Genomic DNA, 20,464 nt, shown 5'->3' on the forward strand with positions numbered 1-20,464 from the left:
TTCATGGCCTGATATTTGAGAAGGGACCAATATGGGCCCTGCTCACATAACTCATCCATCCCCTTGACATCCTCCCCTTAGATTTGTCCATGAACTGCTGTCCATCCCCAGGACGACCAGGGCGGGAATCAGGACCTCTGGTGGAGGAAGCATTTGCCTTTTCTCCTGGATGTGAGGCCACCTGGATTTGCTTCCATTAATCAGTCGCCTGCCACCTAGCCCGGGATAATAGGTCATTTTGGGTTTGTTGACCCCTGTCTCTTCCAGTTGCCTGGCGTTTGGTGATTCAAAGAACGGTAAATAAATATAGGATTCATAATCACAGCATGCATGATTAGGAGGACTTTCTGAACATTTCATTTCAATTTACACTTACGTCTGGTTAACCTGAGGGGCAGGCATATTAATCTTCACACAATACAGATTGATTACTGACTTCTCTAATTTTTCTTCCTTCAGACGACAAGTGCTGGCAGCCTGGAATTTGTCAATTTAGGATAGTACTCAATGAGTACAACTCACCAACTTTGGGGAAAAAAGAATAACTTGGAATAAATACATTACATCCACACAGAGCAGGAAAATAAAATTATACCCCAAGGAAAGACTAGCCTATAACCTACTGCACTCCTGAGATATCTCGGTGCTGCTATTAAATTTATAAATGAGGGTTGGAAGGTCTTAGCAGCGATGCTGGCCCATAACTTCCACCCAGCCCTATTGTTTAATAGGATCAGTGGACACTTACCAGCACAGATGATTAATTAGAGAGAGGTTTTATCGGTATAAGGGCTGGGACTGGGGAAGCAGGTGGAGATGTTTTCCCTTGACCTCATATTCCTTCATCTGTCTTTACAGTGAGGTTTTATTACTCAAAGTACATAAGGATCTGATACTTACCCTAGGAATCCAGGGACATCTCTGTGATCTCTGTGGAAGACCTTGGGAATTCCATCCAGGTGTGCAGATTTCTCTGCACTGGCCCATGCTTAACAGTGAAACTGCAAAAGGCAAGTCTTATAGGTGTTTGTGGTAAGTTACTTGTATTTTTCAAGGGCAGAAATCAGGCCTTTTGTCTCTCCAATATCTTAGTAACTGGCATGTGCTATGATGTATAACACGCCTAGGAAATGCTTATTAAATGAATAGGCTTTTGGACTCTTTGCTGAGTTTCCCTGCCATTGGTTGAGTAAAAGTGGTAGAGGATATTTTATTGCAGAAGGAGTAATGTGGGTAGCCTCTGTAATATTTATTTCCTCACTGCTCTTCCCCATCTCATCATACTCATCATCTTTCATCTACTCTGTAAGACCAGACTCTTGACTACTCTTCCCATCCACTGGAGCTCATTTCCCTCCTCAACTTCTTGATTTTTACAAAATGATGTTAACAGTCTCCTGACTATGAATATCTATGGCACTTGGGGCCATCCTCAAAAGTCAACAAAGGATAACTTTGTCACAGGCATTTACTAATGAGTATGATCTAGTGATCGCGGACCTCAGTCTCTTTCACGGTCTCTGGGGAGAAGTAATATTCAAAAAGGATTGCTTGCTTGGAGGGTCTACAATCCACCTCTTTTCCCAAATATTTTTAAATGTTTTCTTGGAATAAACTAGGCCAAGAGAAAGCTGGGCACCTGGATGTTCTACTGGTTCCCTGTACATCTGCTGCCACTGGATGTTCTTTGAGAGTCTATACTGAGGTTCTGATAAGAAAACAGATCTGTAAAGCTTATAGTTATATCCATTTTAATGATGCTGTAGAATGGTGTTTATTATATCATACATTGTCTTCTTTATGAAGACTCCTGGGAGAAATTTTCCTCTGGTCCCAGTACCGTGAAGGGTTGGATGATTAGCAAACAGTAGAACATTTACCTTTATGAGCTACATAAACTTTCATCTGTGTTCAGTTGGGGTGTGTGTGTTTGTGTGAGTGCGTGTGTGCTTCTTTCAGTAAATTCCTCAAGCAATGCAAAGACAAGCATCTCGTGGGAAAGGAGCTCCTATTTATCCTTTAAGACTTATGTTAAACAAATGTCCTTTGAGGAGTTATAAATCCCTGCCTCTGGTCCCCCAGATCACTTCGTTCTCTAGATTCATTGATTGTGTGGTTTTGGGATCTGTGTGTACATGACTGTCATCCCCATTTACCGGAGAACTTACAACAAGGCCTTATTTGTATCTTCCAGAACTTAGCACATACCTAAGGACACTGTTACTCAGAAGTTTTACCTAAGCCTCTTGGTTTGAGTCAACTGGCACACTCTCAAGTGTGCTTCGTCTATGTGCAATTTTATAGTAGAGTGTTTGAAGAGGGATGGGTCTTTTGGGACAGAGATGGGTCCATCTCTTATTAAAGACCTTGTCATTCTATGTCCTTTTCTTGCCACCCAGAATTCAGAAATGTCTTCTCTGGTGTTGTGTGTGTGTGCGTGTGTGTGTGTGTGTGTGTGTGTGTGTGTGTGAGACAGAGAGTTTGATAGATTAATTGAGACTTACCTCAGTAAATGAACGGAAAGAGGACCAAGTGTCTTTTGACTCCTGACTTAGATCTGACCCACAAAGTCCCAATGCTTCTACTCTGTACCACAAGGTACTCTTTTCTATACTTTTTAAAATAAATCTATGACCGGGTCATTCTGATTTTTGGATTTTGGAACAGGTCTATTGAAGATAAAAACCATGCTTCTGAGGTTTGCTTTATAAAACACAGCTGTTTCAGATTTTTTTTTCCTTTTTGCTGATTTGTGTTGAATTCCATCCTTTCTTCAACCACTTCCTTTTTCCTTTCTAAGAGCAATACAAAGTTCAGATGTGTTCTGAGTTTGAGTGACTTTAGAAGAAAGTCAGCAGAAAGCTTACATTTTCCTCCCTTCAGGCTGGTGATGGAGGGTGATGATGCCCATGGTTTCCAGTCCTCCCTCTGGACCTGTGATACACCACCATGGAGTGGGTCCTCAGCATACTGGGAATGTGGGTGCTCATTCAGCTTTCAATATCATCACTGAGTGGCAATAAAAAGAAAGGGACATGATGGACTGACCTCATGCCAAGGGGCTCCCCATTCAATTGTGCTCTGCTTTGGACAGCTTGTGCTTCTGGGGTTTAAAAAATTGGAAAAGAGGAAAGTAAATAGCCCCAAGAGGCAAATACTGGATTTCTTACCAACATATTAAGGGGAGAACAAGACTTGAATTTAAGTTGAAAAATTTTATAAAAGTGTGCCTTTTGAGCTTCTAAAAATGGAACAAATCATTCTGGTTACTCATTTTTTTTTTTAACCTAGGTAATTTCTATGAACTGAATGTTTTGTCCTCTGCCTGTCCCCAATGCCCAATTCATATACTGAACTCTTAACCTCACTGTGGCTGTATTTGGAGATGAGGATTTCACAAAACTAATTAAGGTTAAATGAGGTCATAAGGATGGAGCCCTTGTCCCATGAGATTAGTGTCCTTTTAAGAAGAGACAGGAGAGAGCTTGCTTTTCCTGCATACAAAGAGGACATGTGACTACATAGTGAGATGGTGGTCACCTGCAAGCCAAGAAAAGAGGCCTCAGAATGAAACCTATCTTGCTGGCACCTTGATCTTGGACTTCCCCACTTCCAGAACCGTGAGAAATAACTTTCTGTTCTTTAATCTGTGGTATTTTGTTATGGCAGCCCACGCAGATGAATATAGTAATCTTAGTGAATCTGCTGTTTACAGAGAAGTAAAAGTTGTGCAGGTTTGGTAGTCAGAAGGACGAGGATGTGAGTCCTGTTTCCACCATTTGTTTGCTGTGAATTTCAGGTAAGTTTCCTTGCCTCTAAACTTGTATTCTGTAATATGTAAAATGGAGATTATAATGTTATCCTAAATGTAAAGATTATATGAGATAATAGATAAAAATTGCAAACCTAAGTGTGGGACTAGCATAATGGATTGTCTAACAGATATTTATTTATCAAATATCTGTTTGACAACAGTAGGGCCACCCAATTTATTTTGATGTGATCACCTCCCCAACCCTCAGCTCCACCCCAGAATTGATGGCAGGAGGATTGGGGGTGGGAAGCCTGCCTCTTATTCCCTTCTGTCTACACTGGAATCAAAAAGGATTTAAGAAAATTTCCCCTAAAAAAAAAAGAAAAAGAAAATTTGCCCTAAGTGGTTATCCTACTACCATAGGGCAACAAGTTTTATGGTCCAGCTGGATTAGTACAGAAGAAATGGTTTATTTTTTAAGGTCCCTGAATGAAAGAGATGACCTTCAAAAAGGTAAGAGAAGTTTGGGGAGAGTTTAAAAAAGGGACTAGATTCAGAGGTATGGGTTTAAGGAAATAACAAGGCATAGCACAGTATCTTGGGGCTAGCAACAGTGGGGAGCTGGTACCACCACTGGGTCTAAAGGGGCAAGTGGAGGGACCAGTCACTGGAAGTAGATAGGTTAACTGTCTAGAGAGAGAGGTCTGGCAGAAGATATGTCTGGTGATGTAGGAACACAGTGAACTCAGGATGCCTTGGCAGCGAGGAAGCTAAGGGAACAAACATCTAACCTCACTCTCCTGTCTTCTGCTCTCCTGCTGTCCTCCAATTGGATGAACCCAACTAGAAGTCAAGGACAAGGGGATTGGTTGATGGATCCCATGTGAGTTTGTCTCCTGGGGCACAGAGCAGAGCGGAGAAGGTGGGAAGTGAATTTGGGAGGGTAAATGGAAATTATCCAGGACCGGAATCACCTCAACACTTCTTAACTTCTCAATAGAGAGAAAGACTCTACCTTTGATTCCTCTAGGTTTGGTTCTTGATGTGTTAAAATAATATAGGACATCCTGTCTCGCTCCTCAATTTAAATTTCAAGTTTAACATCTGCCCCGGAGTGATTAAGTTCTTCCTTAGAGCAGAAAACTGCAAGGACATATGATTTAAGAGAAAAATGAAAACAAATAAGCTTAATGTTTGAAAAATACATTCTCCGTCACACTGTTAGTTCATCCATGGCTGTGGGCCCTTTAATCACTGTGTTCTGGGGCCATCCACATGTCCATATCTCTTAGTCACTGGAAATAAAATCTATTTCTTTGGGCATCTCCTTTCCCCCTTTTTATTTAAACTTTTAAGTTTGAGATAATTGTATATCCACATGCAGTTATAAGAAAGAATACAGAGAGAACCCACATACTCTTCGCTCAGTTTCCTCAGTGATAATATGTTGCAAACCCATAGTATAATATCACAACTAGGATTTTTTTTTTGCGGTACGCGGGCCTCTCACTGTTGTGGCCTCTCCCGTTGTGGAGCACAGGCTCCAGATGCGCAGGCTCAGCGGCCATAGCTCCCGGGCCTAGCCGCTCCGTGGCATGTGGGATCTTCCCGGACCGGGGCACGAACCCGTGTCCCCTGCATCGGCAGGCAGACTCAACCACTGCGCCACCAGGGAAGCCCACACTAGGATTTTGACATAGATAGAATCCACTAATCTTATTCAGATTTCCTCAATTATACTTGTACTCCTGTGTGTGTGTGTGTATTTACCTCTATACAATTTTATCACATGTGTAGCTTTGTGTATCTACCACACAGAAAAGGTATAGAACAGGTCAATCAGCACAAGGCTCTTGTTGCTTTTATAATCACATATATTTCCTTCCTATCCCAACCCACCTTGTATTCCTTCCTTAACCCTTGGTGACCACCAATCTGTCCTTTTTCCTATAATTTCATTAGTTCAAGAATGTTATATGAATGGAATCATACAGTTTGTAACCGTTATAATTTTTTTTTTCACTTAGCATGATTCTCTGGAAATTCATCCAAATTGTTGTGTGTATCAATAGTTCACTCCTTTTTATTGCTGAGTAGTATTCCATGGTATGGATTCACCACTGTTTGTTTAACCAGTTACCCACTGAAGGTTATCTGGTTTGTTTCCAGTTTTTCACTATCATGAAAAAAGCTGTTATAAATAGTCATGTACAGATCTTTATGTGAACATGAATTTTCATTTCTCTGGGATAAATGCTCAAGAGTTCAACTGCTGGGATATAAAATAATTTCATGTTTCATTTAAAACTAACTGCCAAACTATTTTTTAGAGTGGCTGTACCATTTTACACTTCTACCAGCCAAGTATGAGTGATCCAGTTTCTCTGCATCCTTGCCAGCGTTTAATCTTGTAATGTAAAAATACAAAACAAAACAAAAACAAAAACTTTTACCCATTCTGATAGGTGTGCGGGTAATATCACATTGTGGTTTTAGTTTGCATTTCCATAATGGTTAATGAAGCTGAACATCTTTTAATATGCTTATTTGTCATCTGTATGTCATTTGACATATCCGTTCATGTCTATTTTCTATTTGATTGTTGTTTTTTACTCTTTTGAGGGTACTTTATATATTCTAGATGTTAATCCTTTGACATATATGTGGTTTTCAAGTATTTTCTCTCTGTCTGTAACTTTTCTTTTCATCCTCTTGACAGGATATTTCACAGAGCAAAATTTTTAATTTTGTTGAGGTCCAATTTGTAATTTTTTTCATTTTTATTGATCATAATTTTTGGTGTTGAAACTATAGCTCTGAACCTTCCACTTGTTTTTGTAAATGAAGCTATGTGGGAACACAGCCATGTCCATTTATTTGCATGTTATGTGTGACTGCTTTTATGCAGAGTTGAGTATCTTGTACAGAGACCACATGGCCTACAAAACCTAGAACATTTACCAAGTGGTTCTTTAAGAAAAAGTTTGCCAACATCTGATTTAACACATATTAATTATTTCACAATTATAAAAACTATTTTGTAGACAACAGCTAATTAGAACATACTTAGGTTATAATTTTAATGGAAAAATAATATCAATTTATACGTATATTTTATAGTTAAAAATGCATTAACCTACAATGACTTAAGAGAAGAGCTTGAAAAGGAAGAGAAAGTAAAACTGATTTGTGAGATCTGGGGAATTTTAAAAGGCTTTTCTTCCCCAAATTTCTTCTATTTAAAAAATATAATGATTTGTGCAATAAAAATTATCATGTAAAAATGGTGTCACTTGTTAAAAAGAGTTCAGGAATTCAGGTCCTCTCTGGGTGTGATCCTGTCTCCAGGGAAAGTCCCACAGGTGGTTAGGAAGTCTCCTGCCTGTGCCACTGTTCTCGAGGTGGAGATGTGTGCTCTGATTGAAGTCCTTTCTTTCCTCCACTTCCAGCCACTTCAGGCAGAGCCAAAGTGTTTCTAGATGCAGGGCTCAGGCTTATTAGCAATGCAAAATGAATATCTAATAGTAGGCTTTTTAATAGAGCCGTTCTTAGCTGTCAAAAGTGGATTTATATCACACATTAATTCCTTGCTGAAGACACGCAGAGCTTGTATTTCTGATGAGACTGGGACTATCTGACTATGCTTAATAGTTTTATTACTGTCATATTGTATATACCTTCAGTTTTCTACGTGCCTGCACACACACACACACACACACACACACACACACACACACTATGGGGACCAAACAAAATTTTTGTGGGCTGAATATATCCCTCAGGCTGAAAGTTTTAAACCTTTGTCCTAGAAAATAGTTTGGAAAGATACTTTCAGTAGGCCTATGTAGCAGACAGATTACATCTTTGAACAAGATGCAGTATTTTTTTTGCTACTAAATCTGTTGAACAGCCTACAAGCCATGATTGGGCCATGACACCGAGTCTATGCTGTTTAGGACTTTGTGTTTGTACATGTGTGATGTGTAGATACACGATGGTTACTACCTATTGTGAGTTCACATGATTTTGAAATCCGAAGGCATCTGAACAGCCATACCCAGAGCTCCACACTGGGTGTGACTTTTCTCCATGATGTCTCAGATAAATGGAAGCCCAGGGTTGAAGAATGCACATCTAATACAGAGGAACTCAGTACCATGTAAGGTGGTTCAGTTCATTACAAACCACTTCACTTATCTGAGAGGTTTTCATTATATTAAACAAATCCAATTTCCCTGTTAAGTATTCTTATTGACCCTTTGGAATTCTATAACAGTATCTAATTCCTCTCCTGCTTGATAGTGTTAATTATTTCAATAAAGCCACCAAAATATCCTAAGTCTTATGAACTCCCTGCAAAACAGCCAACTGTTCCTTCATAGTTTCCAGATGTTTCATCTATTTCATCTACCCCAAACTGATTCTGGGTGTTAGCAACAGCTATTCTGAAATGCGAATAGAATGCTCCAGAGGTCTATGGCCAGCACAGGATAGTAATAACAAAAGAGTAAACAGCCACCCAGCTGCAGACTCTGTACATGAAACCCAAGTTTCATTTGGGCTCAGCTCCTTCATCATGTGATCATGTGATTGCCTCACAGTGAGCAAGTTACCATCAGCTTGAGTTCCTTAGCTGTGTCACCCGCGTTTTTCTTAGCCGTGTTTTCTTGTCCTGTCCTTTCCCAACCGACAGACCTAGGTGCAGTAATTTACATTTCTATCATCTGGTTTTAATGTATTAGATCTGATCCATTCTTCCAACTCATGTAAGTATTCTTTTAACTCATTTGTTTATTTATTCATTCAACAAAGATATACCAAGCACCTATTCTTTTGCCAAGAACTGAAACTACAATGGTGGAGGTATTTGGAGATTAATTCCAATTACTCACCATTTTCATTGTCACTTCAAGCTTTGTATCATCTGTGACTGTGATCAGTATAAATTAATGTGATGAAACGACCAAGTGAGATTACATCACAGCAGAAAAGTATGTTTAATTTGAGTCTCTTAATCTAATTCACCACATTAACACATTATAAAGGAGGAAATTATATTTTAACACAAATAAATGTAGAAATAAAATTTGATAAAGTTATTCACATTTTGTTTTGTGTTCAGATAAAAAGTATCTTCTTAGTAAATCAAGAAAGTAATTCCTTGACCAGATAAAGAATATCTTCTGAGAAATGACAGCAAGCATCATAATCAATGTAACTTAACATAAACGTATTTTCTTTTTTTTTTTTTGTGGTACGTGGGCCTCTCACTGTTATGGCCTCTCCCGTTGCAGAGCACAGGCTCCGATGCACAGGCTCAGTGGCCATGGCTCATGGGCCCAGTCGCTCTGCGGCATGTGGGATCCTCCCGGACCAGGGCATGAACCTGTGTCCCCTGCATCGGCAGGCGGACTCTCAACCACTGTGCCACCAGGGAAGTGCAACGTATTTTCTTTAAGGTTATGAGGAAGATATGGTTGCCTATTCTCATCACGCTGCCCAATACTATCTTGGAAGCTTCAACCAGCACAATAAAACAATGTTAAGAAATAAAAGTATAAGGATTAAAAAGGAAGACAAAAAGTCATTATTTTTAAACAATATGATTTTTCACATAGAAATTCTAAGATAATCTCCTTATAATTATTACTACTCATAAGAGATATCAGTAATGTTGCTGTATATAAAACCAATGTATAAAAATTTAAAAAATGTTCACATATGTCATAAACAATTAGAAAATATAACATAAAATACATAATATTTTTATCAGCAAACAAAAACTACAAATGGCTTAGGAATTCAATGCGTTATACGTCAGGAAAAGATTATAACACTTTACTGAAGGCCATTAAAGAAAATCTAAAAGAGAGCTTTATTATGTTCATGGATAGTAAGATCCATAGTGTAAACATGCCATTTCCAAAGAATTCCAACCTGTGGGAAAAACACAGCATTGGAAGCATTAAGTATTGGATAATGGTTTAGAGTAGCTAAACACTGCATCGAGGTCCCAAGAAATCAGCAGTCAAGACCTCACGTAATAATAAGAGCTGGAGTGAGAAGGGGGCCAAACTTTGGTAGATGAAGGGAATAGAGTTAGTGTATGCAATTCTAATTTCTAGTAGGAAAATAAAGGAACTAAAAATAATCTCACTTATATGGACTGTGTAAATATGAGTGAAAAATAAAGGCTACTGCTCTGTGGTCACACTGTATATAGTCAGGGTCCTAATAGGAAACAGATGGCATACTTGGATGGGATGGTTGGGTAGAGCTTAGAGAACTATTTATTGGAATGTGAGCCAGGTAAAAGAAGACCAAAAATGATGGAGAAGTAGCTAGGGAATAGCAGTAGAAGAAGGCATTGTTACCCTAGGCTGAAGAAGCAAGGGGACTGGGCTGTTAATGGAAATTAGAGAGAGATCTATAGGTATAAGAGGGTCAACATACTGTAGTGATGGCTTTTGGTTGAGAAACACAGCCACGGCTAGATGATGTCCCAGCAGAGAGGGATCTGGGAGAATAAATATCACAATCTCACTTTCTTCACACTCTCCAGTCACCTGCTGGTGACTTCACTGACCAACTCCCACTGGAATCCAGAGCATAAGAGATCCCAGGGGTATAGTCCATTGAGGTCAGTGTCCCAGAGAACAGGGAAGGATGGAGAGGGCAAAGAATGGGTTTGGAGAGGCAAAGGGAGAATGACCAGCTCACAATAACAGCTCTCCACCAAGATTTTATGGTAGCAAGTCTATTTTCAGACTCCATTCAATGGTGAGAATCAAAGTTGCAGAATAGATTATTTTTGTAGTTTAGCCTGATGGCAACTGGACCAGAACAGAGCCTTCTGGAAAAGGATCTCAGTGTCTTTTGCAGAACTGGCTTGGAGAAAGCAGGATCTAATCTAAGTCCTGAATAGATGTGAGGACCTGAGTATTTGCTTTGTTAGTATAGTTGTGTACTCTGAGCAATCAAGTATGATCTTCAGAAATCTCATTTTACAACATACCAACATAGCCAGGTAACTCCAATTAGTTGGAGTTACCAAATTGGACACATGCTTTACTCTCATTCCATTCTCCTTCCTACTGCCGCATCAACCACTGGGTGAAATAGAACTTTCTGCATGAATTGTCTTCATTTGGTTCTCGGCCCCATCATTAAACAAATATGTATTGAGTGCCTGCTGTGTGCAAGACACAATGCGGGCACAGTGGGAATTCAGCAATGAATAAGACAGTCCTGGCCCTCGAGACCCTCCAGCTCAGAAGAAAAAGAAAACAAGTTCCCCTTACATTAGAGGGACTATGATTTTATGTTTCAGGGAACCGGAGGCAGGAGAGAGTTTAAATAACAGCATATTGCTGTTTAGCAGGAGACCTCTTCCTTAACTACATCATGCTTTTGCTGAGGGTAGGGTGGGAGTCAGAATGTGGGCCTACTTCCTAGTGTCATACTGAGTAGCTTCATGCCAAGAGAAGTGCCATTAGCACAAGCAGAGAGCTGTGCAGATTTATAAAGTGTGATCAGTGTAATTCTCTGCATATTAGCTTGAAGACACATGGCTTACGGCATTGAACGCTTACAGTTCTAGACTCATGCAGTGACCTTAGTGGTTGCAAGTTTGCCTTTAGCTATACCTTCATAGCAACAGAATCCACCCATTCAGAAAGAAAGGAAGTATGAAGAGGAAGAATGAGTGTTTTGGGGAAGAGGTGCGGTTGTAGTGAGCTCTGCTCTGCCTTAGTCTTTCTTAGAGGCTAATCATTAGTAGCCCCAAGTGCAAAGGATATGGGTGTAGATTCTCTGGTCTCAGAATCCAATGGCTGCCGCGTGGTACCCTTGACTACTTCTGTTTGCCCCAGAATTTTCTGACTCTTCAGCTGAGGTCATCAGTCAAATACTCCAGCAGAGAAAGTCCCAACTGGCTACAGGCTCATCTCAACCTGAGTAAGAGGTGCCTAGGTGTTCCAACGCATAGCATCTTGGGTCTGACATTAGTTGTTGTGTTACCATAAACCTAAGTACAATACTAGTGTACCTGGGTTGAGACTATGCCCCTTATGAGGTCCCTGAATCTCCACCTGCCCTCTTGGTCCAGTCCAGGATCCCCGAAAAGTGGTTCTCAGAACAGCCTTAAATGAAATTTGGAAGGAAAAAAAAGGGATTCCGTGGTCACAACCGTTCCAGAGACACTGCACATCTTCTCCCCTTCTGAGGATGCTAACCTGTATAAGTCTTGTAACACCAAGAAGAAAGAAAAGAAAAAAAAGCACTTAGATTAAACTCACAATTTCCCAATTTATTTGCTTAAATACTCTCCCTCCTTTTAGGGAAAATTGTAATTTGCTGGGTTGTAAGCCACACGGGAAACACTCAATAGATATTGGTCGCTACTGGCTGTTGAAGATCTGCTGTGAACCCTAAAGCTTTCAGGAATAGGAGTTCTGAAAGCTATCCTCGATGACTCTGCCCATCACAGCTGGTCCCCACATCTATGAGTGTCTGTGGACACCCGCCCAGAAGCAGCTCTTCAAGGAACACCCTTAAGTGCCAGCAATGGATGGGGTGTTGCAGCCAGACATAGCAGGCATGAAGCAAGCTTGAGGCAATACCTTAAAAGGGGTAGTTTCCATGAACATCACTCAGACCCCAGATCCCAGACGGCCATACAGGCATCTGCATCTATTTTTCCACTCTGCTTTCTCCTTCAGGCCCAAACTGGGGTCTGGGGATTCCCATATGGGCTCTGCTGCTAATGGGTTGTGTGACCTTAGGGCAGTTACTTAACCTTGGGGTCTTGTTTCCTCAGCTGTAAAATGAGGGGGTTGTATTGGCTGGTCCCAATGGGCCTGCCAGCTCTGCCAGTCTGTGAATTTTGCAAGCTCAAAATTGTGTGTTCCCTCTCCACGCCTCAATGCCCTCATCTTGCAAACAATAGGAGCATGACGGGCTTCCCTGGTGGCGCAGTGGTTGAGAGTCCGCCTGCCGATGCAGGGGACACGGGTTCATGCCCCGGTCCGGGAAGATCCCACATGCCGTGGAGCGGCTGGGCCCGTGAGCCATGGCCACTGAGCCTGCACGTCCAGAGCCTGTGCTCTGCAATGGGAGAGGCCACAGCAGTGAGAGGCCCGCGTACCGCAAAAAAACAAAACAGAAAACAAAGCAAAACAAAACAAAAAACACAATAGGAGCATGAACCTTCGAAAAATGTGGTGGTCTGTAGCATGGATGGATGCAGGACAGCTTAAGCTGGAGTTCCAGTTCTTGTCTGCACTTGCACCTTGCTTCAATCCAAAGCCGAAGTCTGCTTATTGTCAAACATCTGGAAGAAGCACACATGAACAAAATCAAAGATCCAAGTGAGAAGCTGGCCACAGGGAAGCTGACGCCTTAAGCAGCTGGGGTAAAGTGAAGAATCAAGAGGCCGCCAAGAAAAGTGAAGGAGCGAGGTCTGGTTTGAATCCTGGCACCAGCCACTTAACGTCACTTGATCTCCATTTCTTCATCGTTAACTCCTAGCTCACTGGGTTATCCTGAGGATTTAAAGAGAAGCAAAGCAGTGGAGGCAGCTGATCTGGCTTAGAGCCCTGCTCCGCTATTCACTCACCGTGACCTTGAGTAAATTCTTTAACCAGCCTGGGCCTGTGTTTCCCCTTGTAGGGTTTTGTGAGGATCAAAGAGATAATACAAAGTCCCTTGCGTGTTTTAAGCATCCAGTATATATTATGATAGCGATTACTAGCAATATTACTGCAGTCATCTATTTGCTACTATTGATATTGTTGGTTGTAGTAAACGATCAGTAAATATTGGTTCTCCCCATCCAGCTTTATTCCGTTCTATACTTTCCCAGCTTCCTAGAGTGTTGGACATCATTGTCCAGTTTTTTGTTTATAAGAGAAGTTTGGCCAGATGCAAAAGGGAAGTCTTGACGTTAGCAAAACAAAATATAAACATAACCTGGGGACTTCCCTGGTGGCGCAGTGGTTGAGAATCTGCCTGCTAATGCAGGGGACACGGGTTCAAGCCCTGGTCTGGGAGGATCCCACATTGCCGCGGAGCAACTAGGCCCGTGAGCCACTACTACTGAGCCTGCGCGTCTGGAGCCTGTGCTCCGCAACAAGAGAGGCCGCGATAGTGAGAGGCCCGTGCACCGCGATGAAGAGTGGCCCCCACTTGCCACAACTAGAGAAAGCCCTCGCACGGAAACGAAGATCCCCACACAACAAAAATTAATTAATTAATTAATAAACTCCTACCCCCAACATCTAAAGAAAAATAAATAAATAAAAATAAAAATATAACCTGATTTCTGGAGTCATTTAAAAGTTTCTTTTCTAAACAAACTCATTTCTGGAATCATCTTTCGTCCCATGTAACTTGGTATTTATTTGCCTGTATGTTTTAGTCTCAGCAGGAAAACCGGGGTGGGGGGGAAGTAAAGTCAAGGAACTTCCTCTCTGCATCTGTCTAAGCCCACAGAACAGAGGGCTGGGCCTCCTGGGTGCGCAGGCAGAGGGGCCCCAACTCCAGGGTGGGGAGGAGGTGGGAGGCTACATCCTCTTCTGCCCCATCGAGCAGGTGTGCCCCGCCCATGTCTCTCAGCAAAGCCCTGCCAAGTGACAATTGACACATTGTGTGGAAATAAGAGCAGTGGCAGTAGCTGCTGTTTCTAATGGCAGCGTGGGTAGGGTGGGCGGGCCGGCCCCGGCAGAGTGACAGCTGTGGTACCCAACATTGTCAGTGCAGAGTTCCCGGTGCCGGCCCACATTTGTGCACCCTGTCACCGCAGGGTGACAAGCCCAAACACAGCGGGCCTCCCTTTCTTATGCTAATGCTCTGTGATGACAGCTTTACCAGGTGTGACAGCCACCACTGGCGGCCTCCACCTCCACTACTGGGTTTCCCACTCCAGACCCCAGTCCTGGATTCAGGATGGAGTCAGCTCGGGACAGACCCCTTCCGCCAGCCATGAAGGTCTCAGGCTCACAAGTAGCTGACCCTCTGCAGCCTGGATCTTATCACTCTCCTCTCTGTCTTATCACTCTCCTCTCTGTCTTCATCTCCTGCCCCCTTGCTGTCTAACTACAGTAACCTCAACAATCTTCTTTTTGTTCTTAAACACACCAAAACCTTCCTTGTTTCTGGCCTTTCTCCTTGCCTTTCCTTCTGCCTGGAGACCTGGGACCCTTGTTCCTTCCTTAGTTGATTCATCCTTGTCCTTCAGGACTCTGGTTAATGTCACCTCCTTCCCTGACCTCCCTAGCCCCTATCAATAGCCTTTCCTTCTCTCCTTCACATAACTGCTTATTTCCTAGATAATATTCATTTCAGTCTTCAGTTATCTTGTATGTTAATGCATGCACTTGCTGATCTGCCTCTTCCACTAGAATATCATCTCCTTAAAGGCAGGGGTCTGTCTGACTTGTTCACAGTTCCATGCCAGAGTCGAGTCCCAATGCCTGGGACAGAGTAGCTACTCAATGAGCACAAGTTGAATGAATAAATGAATGAAGATCTGCACAGATGAAACTGCTCCTATCCATAACTGAGGATTACCAAGCAACGCTTTTCAAATGGGGAGCCATGACCTCAAGGGTACACACACATATTTTTAGAAAAGTCCCCCAAGTAATTCCACTGAGCTTCTGCAAGAGCAGATAAACTTTTCTGCCAGTCACTGCTCTTGCACCGGCCCCTTTTGCTTTCCTAAATCTTCTCTGTCTGATCCTTTAGTCCTATTCTCTGCCAACTCAGGAGACAGCTAGTTAAATGTTTAATATTTACTCCCCCAAGCTGCTCAAGCCTGAGGGTTATGAGTAAAAATCGTTTAAAAATCTTGTTTTCTTTCTGAAAACTTGCAAGGATCCCTATTTTCTTTGAAGTTTGGGAATTTCACAAGGCACTTCAAGTGTATGTCTTTTTTCCTTAGTTCTGCCTGAGGCTTAGTGAACTCTTTCCATCTGAAGACCAGACCAGCATATGCTCCAATTCACAGTTTTCTTCTATTATTTGATTATTATTTTTCTCCCATCCATTTTCTGTTGTCCTTTTGGCTCTCCTGCTAATTACTTATGAAGACCCCTGGATTCATGCTCTAAGTCTCTTACCGTTTCATCCTTGAATCTCCTTTTAAGATTCTCTTATGCATTTTTGTATTTGTTTTTGCACTTATTTGTAAGATGTTTCTTCTAAGTAGTCTTTCCAAACAGTAATTCAGATGTCAGGAGTGACTCTCCACTTTTTCAAATCTTCCATTGAATTTTAAAATTTTGACACAATTTTCCCCTACCAAGTCTTTCTTTCTCTTCAGTGGCATCACTTTGAGAGAGAATGTTCCTTGCCTACTAAAGTTTTGGTTCTTCCCCTGCTTATTCCAATTCTCCTGCCTCTTCAGAGCCACCTCTTCCAAATCTTCTCTCAAATTTCTGTCTTTGAGACTCTGTTTTAATTTTTTTCTCAATTAAAATTTTAATATGGCATACATGGGTATAACCCACATAAGTAGTTAAGTCTTCAATGCTTTTTAAGGATGTAAACAATCTTGAACCAAAAAGTTTAATGGATTTACTCAAGAAATATTCCTGAGTACCTGTTGTGTGCCAGGCCCTGATTATTATGGATTATGGAGAACAGCAGAGAATGAGACAAAGCCATTGCTTTTCAAGACATTCCAGCTGGGGAGACAGATAATAAAAACTTAACAACTTAAAATAGAAAATAATTTCAGGTTGGGAAAAATACAATGAAGAAAACAAAGCTGGGAAGGGAAAGCTAATGCCAGGGGTTGAAATTTTAGATGTGGGAGTTGGGAGGACTCCTTGGGCAGGGCATGTGGAATCAGAAGCCTGAATTGACCTAATTCTTTGTGCCATTTCTTCCAGGAAGGCCAGAGACTCAATGTGCACATAGACTCATGGTGGCCGTTAAGACATGACAGAGATTCCCAGTAGGTGTCAAAAATAGCAAGACCCTTGTCATTCTATCTATTTAAATAGATTCATCCTAAGTTCAGTTCAAAATGCTTATTGCAGTTATAATAATAACCCTTTATTGAATATTGAATATCTAATCTTAACCATGTTACAAGAACTGTGTATATTATATAGCATACTTTTCTCATTGAACCCTTGTGATAACACAATGACCTGACGACTTTACATATGAGGAATCTGAAGCCTAGAAATGCAAATCTCATTGTCAACATGGTTAGTTAGTAGCACAACCAAGGTTCAAATCCTGGTTTTCCTTTTTCCAAAATTCATGCTCTTGACTATGAGGTAAATATGCTAGGCCTGGGTATATAAAAATAAATGCACAGGGAATTTCCTGGTGGCTCTCTTTCACTACAGTGGCCCCAGGTTCAATCCCTGGTCAGGGAACTAAGATCCCACAAGCCTCTCTGCATGGCCAAAATAAAGAAATACAAAATAAATTAATACATTTTCCCTGCTTTGAGGAATCCCACTGTATTATGTAATAATAGATAGATAGATAGATAGAAAATGATTACACCATGTGGTGAATGCTGGGATTCAGAAAAGCATAGAACATAATGGGAGACCAGATGAGGGTCATATAACCTAACTGACAGGAGGGTACACAAAGAAAGCTTTTAGAAAAGAGGGGACTCTTGAACTTGAACCCAAGAGATGTGGAGGTAACTAAGGGAAAAAAAGAAAGAAGGGTATTCCTGGTAAAGAATCGAGCATAAACAAAGATGCTGAGGTATGAATATTATGGAGTATCCAGGGAACTCTGAGAAGTTCAGAATTGCTGGAGCATGAAAAATGAGGCAAACTTAAGCAAGAGGTAGTATAGTTTGAAGATGTGTGATCATGGAGTGTTGCGTCCCATGTTAAGAAACTTGGAATTTGTTCTGTAAAAAATAAGCAGCTGAATGCTTTCAAACAAACATCCAGATAAAACTTATTTTAGGTAAAATGCTCTGATGACCATTTTGAGGGTGAGTTTGATGCAGAAGGATAGGACTGGGGTCAGAAAGAACAGTTAAAAAGCACTGTAGTGGTCCAGGAAAGAAATGATGATGGGCTCCTCTAAGGTAATGGTGATAAGGATGGAGAAGGGGAGGAAGATTGAAGAGATGTTGAGGAAAAATCATCAGCATGTGGTGCCTGATTGGAAGTTGAAATGGAATGAAAGGGAAAATCAGTATGATCCTCAGATTTTGGCTCAAGTGACCAGTAAATATTGGTTTCATCAGCTGATTTGGAGAACCGAAGAGGAGGAGAAGCACGAGAGGGGAGGTTGGGCAGAGTGTGATGCAATGGTGCATTTGTGGTGCATTTGAGACACCAGCTGGCATGTGTTGGCTGTCTGCAGCTCACCACAGAAATCTGTGCTGGAGATAGGGATATGGGACTCTCAGCAACTCACTGGATGTTAAAACAATAAGAATGGAGGAGACCATCCCGGGAGCAGGTAGAAGAACAGTGGTGGGAAAACAAAATAGAATAGGGAGGGCATAATATTTAAGAATATTCAAGCAATACAACTTACGTTTTATAAAACAAGTTATAGAAACTGTGGCTAACAAGATCTCCTTCACTGATGGGACTAGAGAGAAAATGGTATGAGAAAGATGGTTATGAAAGAAAGGAAGCAAGTGAATAAGTAACAACAGTGAGAACCGGTGGGTGGAAGGAGAAAAGTCATGGGTCCAGGAAAGATCTCTGGAGAAGAGATGATCAGGAAGTGAACAGGGGTTGGTTGCTGGACCTTCCAGGGGCGTTTCCATTTTAAAGATGAGAATTGTCTCCATTCAAATCACGTCAGTTCAAGTATCCAATAAAGACAATATTGGGATCACTGAAGTGACACTACAGGGGCTTTGTTACTGTTCTTACCTGAAGGTCAGCTTTACCTATCCCTGGGCTGTAATCCAGTAACCAAAGTCACAGGGTCATAGAGCTCCTGGGAAATCTAGATCAAAAGACAGGAGCAAAGTTAACTTTGTAATGCAAATTGTCCTGTTGCTTTCCGGTTCCTTAGGAAGCTACATGAACAAAGACATGGATATGTCTGAATTTTGTTGTCTTTTTCCTTCCATTGGAAATTTCATCTAGTCACCTGAAAGCTGTGGAATGCACAGTATTCCACAGAGATGGTATCTTTTTTGGTGTTATAACTGGAATCCAGTACTTCTTTTTTACTTGGTAAACTTTTAGCGGTAAAAATAACATTAATATGACAGGTTAGATGGGAGTTTTACTGAAAGATCAGTGATGAGGACAGGCTCCAGAAAGAGGAATAATCTTCATTTCACATGGCAACCTAATGACAGGTGAGGACAGATGGTGACAATGCTCAGCCTGAAATTCTGCTTGAATCAATCAATCAGTCAATCAATCAATCCGCAACTATTTACTGATATTCTATTTTGGCTAAGAACACAGACCTTGGAGTCAGATGCCTGAGTTCAAAACCCAGTTTTTCTGTGTACTAGTGACTTTTCTTTGGGAGAATTCCAAAACCTCTCTGAGCCTCAATTTCTTCCTTTAATGAATGAGGAAAATGATTGTATTTAACCCAATGGGTTGTTGTGGGGACTGGTTGAGATGTAGGGGCTCAGTAAGTGTTAGCTACTACTGTTGTCATTGTTTTTGTTGTGGTTGTTATTGTTGCTACGATCATTATCACTTCTGGGTTATCTTTCTTTCCAGGATGATATTTTGGTGTTTCCCAGAAATGCGTAACGTGAGTTTCAAAGAAATGTCCAAAGCGGTGCCCTGGGCCTGTTAAGTCTATCCTAGGTACTCATTGTTTATAGTTTTATGACCTCTCAGGGGAGCCCGTGGGGAGAAAAGGAAAGAAAACAACGATGGGCAGGGAAGTGAGGTGAGGAGACCTGCAGGATGAGGCAGGGAAGCGGGGAGCCTATTGTGGGAAAAGGAGATACCGTGGTCTTGCAGCAATTTTTGCAAGATTCATTCATTCATTTAACAAATATTTATAGAATGCCTACTATATGCTAGGCATTCTTCTAGGTGCTGGGGATACCATAATTACTAAGAAATACAAAGTCACAACCTGCATGAATCTTGTATTCTATGGAGGGTGGAGAGGGAAAGAAAATAGTATATCGTCCAATACTTAGTTTCAGTTAATGGTAAATGCTATGAAGAAGACAATACTGGTTGAGTTGCTAGAGACTGGCTTATGTAGTGTGAGAGGACTTCCTTTGGGTCATGTGTTCAGGAAGGGCATTTTTGATTGCTAAAGAGAGGCCTGATTGTTTGGGGGATAGTTCTTACCCAACATTGAAGTTTCATTCCATGTGGTGGATCTACTACTAGTCTATTCCCTCATCTACCTCTTCATCAGCTCCTCTCCTCCCCGTAGGAGGTGGACAACATTTTCTGCAGGGAAATTTGGGAGCAAGACTTGGGTGTGCATAGCTCAGCTAATTTCCTCACCTCTTTAGGGCAGAATGAAGTGCTTGCAAAGAACATATATTCCACTCTGCTTCTTTGTGCTTTAAGTTTTACGAGGGCAGAACACCCATGTTCTCTCTCCAATCCCAGGGTTCAGTAGTAGGAAGCCCTCATGCGCTCATATACCAGCCCTCACGCTCAGAGGCAGTGATTCTGAAGGTGCGACCCATGGACCAGTGACATCAACCTCACCTGGGCACTCATTAGAAATGCAAATTCTCAGGCCCCAGCCCAGATGACCTGAATC

General features: G+C 41.5%; 1 long non-coding RNA gene across 1 annotated transcript; it reads right to left on the reverse strand.

Annotated features, from left to right (window-relative positions):
- Positions 1-952: 952 nt before the first annotated feature.
- Positions 953-14,338, reverse strand: LOC141276611 (uncharacterized). Its single transcript, XR_012326507.1, has 3 exons — positions 14,069-14,338; positions 12,962-13,085; positions 953-1,001 (listed from the first exon to the last, which is right to left on the reverse strand). It is a non-coding gene; the product is annotated as an uncharacterized lncRNA (long non-coding RNA).
- Positions 14,339-20,464: the final 6,126 nt, after the last annotated feature.

Source organism: Tursiops truncatus, chromosome 15 (assembly GCF_011762595.2).
Source record: "Tursiops truncatus isolate mTurTru1 chromosome 15, mTurTru1.mat.Y, whole genome shotgun sequence".
NCBI classification, from domain to species: domain Eukaryota; kingdom Metazoa; phylum Chordata; class Mammalia; order Artiodactyla; family Delphinidae; genus Tursiops; species Tursiops truncatus.